Source organism: Anabrus simplex, chromosome 2 (genome assembly GCF_040414725.1).
Source record: "Anabrus simplex isolate iqAnaSimp1 chromosome 2, ASM4041472v1, whole genome shotgun sequence".
Lineage (NCBI taxonomy): Eukaryota > Metazoa > Arthropoda > Insecta > Orthoptera > Tettigoniidae > Anabrus > Anabrus simplex.
The window spans coordinates 1043897843-1043908886 of NC_090266.1; the positions used below are offsets into that span (position 1 = coordinate 1043897843).

Sequence of the window (11044 nt, forward strand, 5' to 3'; positions counted from 1 at the left end):
GTTTTCCTTCATCACCATGTTGGTAAACACAAGCACTGGTCAAATGGATATTGAATGTGGGGTCTGATAAATTTTTCGAATGAAAACGATGTACACCTACAATAGCCATCAGTTTCTGTACTTAGCCTACCCATTCGTGTACTTACGGCTGCATACAATGCCAGAATGTGTATCCTTTATAATGATGTTATACTGCGTCAATAATAAACCTCGCTAGAAATGAACAGCCTAGCCACTTGTTGACTAATTACGGAATGGAGAAAGCTTGTGGTTCGCTATTTGCATACTTGGTTCAAACAACATTCAGCTCCTGTAGGTCTACGACATGTTGCTTGCTGCACAATGCGGGGACAACGCTATTGAGATCTCTCGACATTTCTCATGAGAAACAGGTGCTTGCGCTAGTCTCGACATATCTTGAGATCCCGTCTCAGACTACCCGTCATAAGTGTTCACATTAAACCGTTTCATTTATGCCACTTCAACTGGTTGTCCTCATCCAAAAACCATTTTCTAGCCATAGCCAGCTAGCAGAGGCAAGGAAAAGTCACAAATGCCATACTGATAATGACACCAATCAATTCATTTTACCTGTATTATAACAGAGTTCGTAACTAACAAGTAGTCTCCCCTTCTTTCCTGAGACTATCAAGTGTCCCATATTTCAAGCCAGAAAAGCTTGTCCGAAATTGAACACATATGAGATTGCCTAAACCCGGTATTTATCCACCTCAAAGATGCAATGACAAAGAACATAATATCAAATATTATTTGGCATGTGTTACTGTAACAGCCTTGGTTCTGTATGTTCTTAAAGATGTTCTTTTATTCTAATGGTTGTGACAGTTCAACACAGAAGAAATAGAATAATCTATACGGCTATATAACAGATATTAAACTCAGCCTATCAAATCCAACAACAGATTTGAATTCTCATCTACATAAATAAAATCGTAACGACCGTGTGTCTCTACATTGACTATTTCGGCGAAATTTTCATTCAATTATCCGTTTCAGGTGTAATTATGACAATCTATATATTTTTTAGCTTTGGGGTGTTTGTTTGAGTTCTTATAACTTGAAAACTACTGGATATATTTGTACCAAACTTCATATTTAGAATCCACCTGTCCTTGGGTAGGTTTTAGGGCCAATATTGTTTCTAAATCCCTGAACTGAGTGGGGGTTTATATGAAGGCGAAACCATGATTTTGCACTCCCACAAAATACAGACAACCAAATTTAATGGAAATAAATTTCTATAACATTTTTCTCATGTGCATCATTTCGATACGAGGGTTAATAAGGGAGATATCATTAACGGACCGTTTTCCGCTCTTAAAGTTCAAGCAGACTTAGCCTAAAAGCGGGTGCGTGTAAAGCATACTTCTTATAACTGCAAAACTACTGGAAATATTTTAACCAAACTTCATATTTACCATCCCACTGTCCAAAGGTAGCTTTTAAGGTTCGTAGGATTTCAAATACCTGGTGTGGACTGGGGGTTTATAGGAAATTGAAACAGTGATTTTAATCCACCACAAAATATCCCAGAGCAACCTGGATGGGAATCAACCAGCCTTGATGGAAATCTATTTCTAAAAATTTTCAATATGATGATTAATAAGGGAGATATCATTAACGGACGGTTTTACAGGCTAAGTCCAGTGGACATAGCCCAAAAGGTGTTGCTCGTGAAGCAGATTCCTTATCTATATAAATAAAATCGTAACGACTGTGTCTGTACATAGACTATTTTGGCAAAATTTTCATTCAGTTTTCTGTTTCAGGTGTAATAATGACCATCTGCATATTTTTTTTTTTAGCTTTGTTGTCTGTTTGAGTTCTTATAACTTAAAAACTACTGAATATATTTCTAACAAACTTCATATTTAGAATCCACCTGTCCTTGGGCAGGTTTTAGGGCCAATATTCTTTCTAAATCCCTGAAGTGACTGGTGGTTTATACAAAACAGAAACCGTGATTTTGCACTCCCACAAAATATAGGCAACCAAACTTCATGAAAATCTACTTCTAAAACTTTTTTCTCATGTGCAACCTTTCGATACGAGGATTAATCAGGGAGATATCATTAATGGACCATTTTTCAGTCTAGCTTCAAGTGGATCTCATTTAGCTTTTTTGTCGATTTGTCCGTTCGTCCATTTCTTGAGTTCTTATAACTGGGAAACTGCTGTATATATTTCTACCCAACTTTATATCTGCCCTTGGGTAGGTATTAGGGACAATATTATTTTCTAAACCCCAGATTGCTTTGGGGGTTTAATGGAAGTCGAAACAGTGATTTTACTCTCCCGCAAAATATACATGACCAAACTTAATGGAGAACTACCAGCCTTAAGGGAAATCAATTTCTAAAAAGTTTTTCTCATGTACACCGTTTCGATAGGAGGAAAACAAGGGAGTTATCATTAATGGACTGTTTTACAGGCTGTCATGTCATTTCAAGTTAGGTTAAATAGTTTAACTAAAGAGCCATTTTACTCTTTTAGACAGAATAGATAATAAGGGAGGTTATCGTCAACAACTGCTTTCATGATTCTTCAGCCACAGTGCCACTCCCAGTTTCAGATGAACAATATGTAACTGTGAAATAGGAAGAATTACGCACAACTTCGGACCAGGAACTGCATCATTTAATAAATTCTGTGATCTACCCCATTGTCTCCACTTTGCTCAGCTTGATCATACTTCATGTGACTGCCACGTGCTTTCGTGGAAGAATATCAGTTTAAAATTCTGTATTAAACGTTCAAATACAGGTATCTAACTTCACACATAAATTCATTAAGGAATCATGAAATCGATTACAAATTCCCATGTGAAGAACAGGTACATATGCTAATATTTTAATCAGATTGTTATTCTTCACATTATCGATCTCAACTGTCGATGCGAAAGTTTTTTTTTAATTTTTTTCTTTTTTGCTATTAGCTTTACGTCGCACTGACATAGATATGTCTTATGGCGACGATGGGACAGGAAAGGGCTAGAACTGGGAAGGAAGCGGCCGTGGCCTTAATTAAGGTACAGCCCCAGCATTTGCCTGGTGTGAAAATGGGAAACCACGGAAAACCATCTTCAGGGCTGCCGACAGTGGGGTTCGAACCTACTATCTCCCGAATCGATGCGAAAGACAGAGAGACTGTGTTAAGTTTGAAAATACCTAACTCATGTCTTGCATTGTGGCCCCCTACTTCTGCTGGCTATCCCTTGCATCTATGTAGGGGAATTTAATAGCTGCCATACATCCCGGTGGCTACAAAAGCAATGGACAAAAATGGAGAGAAACTGACTATATGGTGTGAAGGACATGTCTTACATCTCAATTTTGATGCTAAAGAAATCAAAACATTTCACTCAGCAAGATGGCAAACTGACACCAACCCTGACCTAGTCTTTGTCTCCACAGATGAAACAGAAACCAGCCCTCACACAAAAACCACACAAGGAAAGTCCTTAAACTTTTTCCAAACATGCAATACTGCCCTACAGTCATCAGTGCTGGCCTTGAAATCCCAGTTGTAAGAACCATTGACAAAGCCCAATGGAACTTTAGAAAAGCTAGCGTGGAACAGTACAGTAGGGATATAGACAGCAATCTGTGATGGATACCTCCAATGGCTGAAAACTACAAGAGATTTGTGGGATTAATCATTGGTGCAAGAGAAACAGGACATACGAGAATTTAGAAAATACTACATTCCATGCTGGGGTGATGTATGAAGAATATCAGAAAACTGGTGATGCTAAAACTGCAAAAAGAATACTAGACAAACTAAATAATGACAGAAAGGAAAAGTGGAAAGAACTGACTTCTGAACTCAACTTCACACACTCGAGTAGAAAAACATGGACACTCCTAAGAAAACTTTATACTGCATCAAACATCTGCCACCAAGAACAAGGCATAACACCATCTCAAATGGCACTACATATCAAATTACGAGCCGAAAGAATCCCTATAGACTGTTGTATTGCACTCTTAAAAATGAGGCTACCCCTAATACCACGGGATGTCAGAACAGAGTTCCAAATTATATTCCCCACACCTATTTAAACTCTTTCCACTGAAACACCATCTTATAATTTTTAACGTAAAAAAATATAAATACTATATCCCATAAATATCTCGACCCCATAGCGAAACAGATTAGTGGCACTTCCATACCTGGTTCAGATTTTGGAATCGTAAAAAAAAAAGTTTTACTATACCTGAAGTAGGAGAGAGGAATCCATCCTTGATGTCTGCCATGGAACAACCAACCTGCCCCAAAATTATTCTTATTAATAAAGAAGAATTCAAATCAAGACAGCCTCAAACTATATTGCCACTATTTTCTTTGTTCCTATTGGCCATGTGTGATCAGCTGCAATGAAGGCAATGTTCATATTGTCTCTGACAGTGCTCGCATGATGTATTGCTCCAGGGTTACCACACTCAGTGAAAATAAGGAAAGAGTGTCATTTCAATCAGACGTGATGTTTATCGTTAAAGCGTGTGAGGGACAACCTTACTTTCTGTCACAGTTTAGCTGGACTCCATGGGATGCTAGGGGCCTGTTGGCCATTTTGCTGCCCTAACCTGGGAGCGTGCCCCCAGACCCTCTTTGCGTACCTCCAGTCCAATGGCCTTGTCACTAGCATATGTAAATAATCCAGCCCAAAATATTTTTTTTTACTGTGAGCTTGTTTAACTCGCTGCTGGATCTATAACTTATACCTCACAAGCTGGGTATCCAAATTTCACCAATGATTTCTTATACTACTACCACATACTGAATTTCTACCCTACCTTCTGTGGAATAAATTTACTAAGGAAATATATGGCAGTTTTTATGCTATTCTTTTAATACATTAAAGAGAAAAAACATGGAAATTCTGAAAATCATTTCTTGAAAATGTGCAAACTTTTCCTTTCTGAATCATTTCACATGTCCTCATATTTGGGCACATACTGGATAGTTGGGGATGTTACGGAGGATCAATAATGTTGTACTCAATAATAATCATTATAATAATAATAAATAATAATAATACAGTCGAACCTCTCTTCTGCGGACACAGTCGGTTTGGTGGAAAAAAGTCTGTTACGAGAGGTGTCCACTAAAACAAAAGTATAAAAATTAACTGAACATTTTAATGGCAAAAAACATCCACCTCAAATATAGGCATACATCTTTATTTTGATTATTCTAAATAACTTCTAACTTAATATTTGCCTGGGAGACGTTACAAGTGATTTTAAAGCCTATATATTCATTACAGTTTCGGAAAGTAATAATTCAGCTAGGTGTACAAATTTATGACATTTTTCTTTACCACAATATCCTCGAAAAGAGAGTAATGACCCAGCGTGATACACAAATTCTTTATTCAATTAACCTCAACTTTCTTGTTATTTGCGATTTCTCATGCCTTTTCTTGTAACATTGGTTCACTCACTGTTTCTTTGCTCAAACACATTTAAACCACTGATATATTGCAATATCCCTCCTATTCATATTCACTGAACAAATGAAATGCTATGGTATTTCTGTCTCAACAATCAGCAATCAATCCTTGTTGTTTAACTGAACTAGCTGACCTCGACCTGATCAGCGACAATCTGAGTTATGAATAAAAAGGTGCAAGTTGAATTGGAAAATCCCTTGATAACTTGTGAGTAAACAGTTATTCGCACATTCCCGGGCAACTACAATTCTCAGAATATACACTAATTAGAAGACAAGATGACCCTAACGAAAGGCTTGGAAAGAGCCCTGTACAGAATAATTAACTTCATGGCTACCACAGCATTCCCATGTACGCTTCTTTCTGTTTTCCTTGGACATGAAACAGTACAAACATTCAAAAGGAATTCCCATTTGTTTACAGAAAGGATGACCGGGCCCTGTGTGAAGGAAGTGTCCTGGAACACATAAACTGTCCGCTTAAGACAAGCGGGCGAGACTAATAGCGATGTCCGCTTAAATGAGGCTTATTTAATGCGTGACTTATATAAAGTAAAATTGGTTCCGTGGAAAATGTCCGTATAGGGACATGAATGAAGGTGTCCGTTAGAACAGGTTGGACTGTAATAATAATAATAATAATAATAATAATAATGTATGTTTAGTCCTCAGCCCGAAGGCTGGTTGGATCCTCAACAGCTCCGCCGTCAGCTGTCATAGATGGCCTAGGCATCACCGAAGAGGCGTACTAGGGAAATGAGGAGTGAGGTAGTTTCCCGTTGCTTTCCTCACCGAGCCAGAGGTTGCTATTACATATCAGTCTGCCAAGCCCACTGAAATGCATGCACCAACCAACCCTATGAGCAATAATTTCACGCCATTCATAGCAGGGACTGGCTGCAGAAGGAATACCTCAGTCACTTTCATTTTGTCAAAGCCAAGGATAAAGCTGAGACAGATCAATGAAAGTAACAAAATTGCTCTAGCCCATACCAGAAGACATAGTGCACTGTAAACACTAGGTCCGCCAGCAAAGGCACAATAATAATAATAATATTAATAATAATAATAATAATAATAATTCTGCTCGGCTGAGTGGCTCAGACGGTTGAAGTGCTGGCCTTCTGACCCCAACTTGGCAGGTTCGATCCTAGCTCAGTCTGGTGGTATTTGAAGGTGCTCAAATACGTCAGCCTCGTGTCGGTAGATTTACTGGCACGTAAAACAACTCCTGTGAGACTAAATTCCAGCACCTCGGCATCTCCGAAAACCTTAAAAGTAGTTAGTGGGACGTAAAGTCAATAACATTATTATTATAATAATTCTGCTTATTTTTAAAGTATACTTTGGGTTCTTATTTGGTGTAAACCACAATGAATTTTCTCTTTACTTTAAAGAACTGATGTTTAAATTACGCCTATGGTATTCTTTACACCAGGGTCTCTGAAACGCCCATGCACCCTGAGAGACCCTGCTTTACACAGTTAATAATGTACCAGATTGTTTTAAATTCATACAAACATCAAAATCAACTTTTAACAAAGATTCCATTTTTAAATGTTTCAACTACAGCATTAAAATAGAACAGCACACACTGTTGTCAAATAGTCAACACACATCTATTTCAAAATTGTTTAGGACATGGACGAGGTGGCTATCATAATGCTGCCTAGTTGAATGCTGCATAAACAGCAGGAATGCTAACACTTATTTACAGCTGAAATACATATAGCTACCTTCCAAATAATTAATGAAAACCTCATCAAAACAAGCCACACCTCTCCACCTCACAAGTGACAAGAGACGTGAAAACAACCGGATGCCGTCTTAAGAAGACAAACTTTTTACAAACTGTTCTACAGAAATACTTCATCAAAGGATCTACAAGTTTCCACAATCAATGATTTTATAGATAAACTCACAAGACTCACAGTGAAACTATAATTTTTAGCCCAATCAGTGTTTTTAATATTAAGTTATAGTCCAACTAACAGCCGCCTTCAATGCAACCTCCCCTCCCAACCCCCCCCCCCCCCCGATCCACCCACATGCGTACGACTAACACTTGTTTTTAAGGTTTTAAAGTAAATTGTGAGATCGTTCTTAGCTATTTTTACCTATGCTTATTGTAAACAGCTGATGATGAATGCAAAGCATTCGAAACATGTTCTGAATTTAATTTTAATGCCTGTTTAAATAGCCTAACGCTAAATAAAAGAGAAAGTATCGATTAGGTGGAATTTTGTTTTCATTAATTATTTGGATCATATTATCGATACGGACAGAAGTGGATAGTATGTAACAATATAGCTACCTTGTTTGAAATGATCTCTACAACTTACAAGACAGAAACTACAGCCGAAATGAAGACTCCACCACAATTTCAAAAAATGGGTCTATGTACAAAATGGATTTGTTTCATCAGTATTCAATTTTTAAGACTAGCCTAAATATTGTCCTTTTATCAGAACTTTCTCCACTGCATAATTTACATTGTATAAATTTCATTAAAAGAAACTCTTTACTGTAAAATATTGTTCACTTAAATTGAAAGTGTCTAAAGGCACGCACATATTATTTCCAATCAAATGAAAAAAAAAGATTAAGAACTCCTGAAGAATCCACATATCCAAAGCCCTATTCTAAACATTGGGATGAGAAAAAACTGATGATGATGATGATGTTTGTTGTTTAAAGGGGCCTAACAGCTAGGTCATCGGCCCCTAATGGTACGATGTGCAACAAAATGACGCAATAATTAAAACTTCAAAATGTATCTACTGACTAGAATCTAAATGAATGATGATGAAAAAAATGGCCATGAATCCAAAACAGTCACTGGGCCCTCATAATAGTAACAATCATTGATAAAGCAGAACCATGGTGTTCCACCTATAGTGAAACTAATCACAAGTAACGTAGACTCATGGTGTTTTTCACACAGTGGTACTAATCACAAGTAATGTAGACCCATGGTAAGTCACACACAATGGCACCACTCACAGGTAACACAAGCCCTGGTGTTTTGCACACAAGGGTACAATTATAAGCTATAGGCCTAAAGTTCATTTTTTAATCTTTTACTGTATTGTCAATTTATTTCTTACAACATAAGGGTACAACTCAGAAGCAACGCAGACCCATGGTGTTCCTCACACAGTGGGACTAATCATGGATGCAGTATTCCTCACATGGTGAAATTAATCGTAGGCCACGTATACTCATGGTGTTGCTCACACAGTAGTACTAATCACAGGCAATGTAGACCCACGCTGCATCACACAATATGGTAACGCCCACAGGCAACACAAATCCATGGTGGTCCTTACATAATGGTACTAGTTTCAGACAACGCAGACCCATGGGTTTCCTCACAGTGGTACTAATCACGGGCGACAGTCAAACCCGTGGCGTTTCTCACGTAGTGGTACTAAACAGAGGCAACGTAGACCCATAGTCTTTCTCGTAAAGTGGTACTATTCATACATCATGCAGACCCATTCTGAACACAGTGGAACCGACCGATGGAATGCACACGATGATACGTATCACAAGCAACCCCCAGACCCTCGCATAATGGTACTGTTCCAATGTAACGCAAACATGGTTTTCCCTGCAAAGAGGTACTAGTCGCAAGAAACGTCGACCCAGGGTGTTCTGCAAGTACTGGTACTAATCACAAGTAGTCTCATGGTTCTAATGTCATCATCCCTTGGCGGTCCATTTTATTTGCCTCTTACGACAGGCAGGGGGTAGGCTACCGTAGGTGTATTCTTCATCTGCAACCCCCACCCATCAAGGGGGCGAGAAAAATCTACCAAAAATGAAATTCTCTTCTCTACAAACATAGTAAGGAAGATAATAAACAGCTACTGCAAATGTAACAGTAAAATGTATAGAGTTTATAAATGTGACCATAAATAATATATTTTAAAAATTCGAGGTCATGTGAAGAGATTATGCACAGCAACTGCAACGATGCATTAGGCCTACAAATACTACTATGTTATATATCTCAAAGCTGCAGAATACAATAAGCACGAAACCTCCACACGAACTACTTTAATCAATGTAGACATCAAGATGTCTGAAACTGTACGAGAAAATAAGTATATAGCAATTTCTGGACAATAAAGCATCAGATATCGCATCACAAGCTAGTTTCCAAGATGAAATAGGCTTCTGAAGGGTTAGTGATGCCCATATACTTCTACCTAATTATTAGCCACATACTTACATGAAATTTCTGGCTGTGCATAATCATTTGTGCCCTCTCGCGGAAAGGTACATGGCCATCTATCTTGTGAACAGAAGCAGATTTTTCTGAACAATCATCAATTTCATCCCTAAAATATTCTTCAACTTCGTCATACAAATACTCATGTCCCTCCTGTTTAATCATTTCTGCATGTTTTAACCAAATAATTATAAACAAAACTTAGTATTATGAACATATTTCCACCCAAGTGAAATTTAAAGCCAGAAATATTTTCGAAGGAAGACGTAAACGTATGAACTTTAGAAAACCCTTACATAAGGGACACTACGCAGTCGCAAAACGTTCACTTCTCTTCAAATTACAGACTCGGTAGATGAAAAGAAGTCCAAGCATTTCATCACGACTAATTCTCTTACACGGATACCTTCACCTGGAAATTTAGCCTTCCCTTTAGTTCGAACCACAATGACGTATATTATATTAATCACAACCCACACAATCGTCTATTTTTAACTGGGTATGTGTGGATATATATATACATATATGTTAGAAAGTTACCCTTATCATTTATTTTACATTCCAAACCATGAATTACTGAAAGGAAGTTCTGTCATCAACAACATAATACCAAGAATTATACGAATTAAACTGGAAAAACACAACGCCGTAACTATCAGAAACAACTCACTGTGTAAACCAAATCAAAACAAAATTAAAGTAAACAAACAATACAGCATAGGATGTATAAGAAGAGACGGCCTTCAGTTCACACATCGGCGGTTGCTCAAAACTGGAAACTCCCGCCGTCTCCAAAAATAACGAAATCGGTTATTTAGAATACTTTACTTCCAAAAATTCAGAACACAAAAACTGAATAAACCGAGTAGATCAATGATGAGCTGCTTTAGCATTTTTTAACAAATTCCTTACTCTCTATCCGCAAGAAAATTTTGGGTTATAGTTCCTGAAGATTTTAAACTAAAGGGAATGGAATGAAGGAAGAATGCATGAGATCAACCAAACATGAAATAGATCGCCTGCTCAGTCTTCCAAAAAAGGATAGTATTTGCAGGCTTTGGATATGTTTGACCTGCAACTCGGTGTCACTGAAAGCTGAGCTTGACGTTCCTCCAGACTAAAATTTACAAGACACCACTTCCACAAAATTCAACGTAATATTAAGCAAACTTGGTGAACTAGAGTCAGTGTATAAAGAACTGAAGACTTCTGTCCAATTTGTCAGAGACAAATTTGACGATTTTAGTACTGAGGTGGGTAAAATGCAATCAGAAATGATAGTGCTGAATACCACAGTACAAGACTTACTGTAAAATCGAATACCGGTAACTG

At 37.7% G+C, this 11044-nt stretch overlaps 1 long non-coding RNA gene across 2 annotated transcripts in view; it reads right to left on the bottom strand.

The window, feature by feature from the left end:
• Positions 1-10262, bottom strand: part of LOC136863275 (uncharacterized) — a 199107-nt gene extending 188845 nt beyond the window's left edge. For both annotated transcript variants that reach the window (XR_010859184.2, XR_010859185.2), the window contains exon 1: positions 9713-10262. This is a non-coding gene — a long non-coding RNA (uncharacterized lncRNA). The remainder of the gene's footprint in view (positions 1-9712) is intronic.
• Positions 10263-11044: the final 782 nt, after the last annotated feature.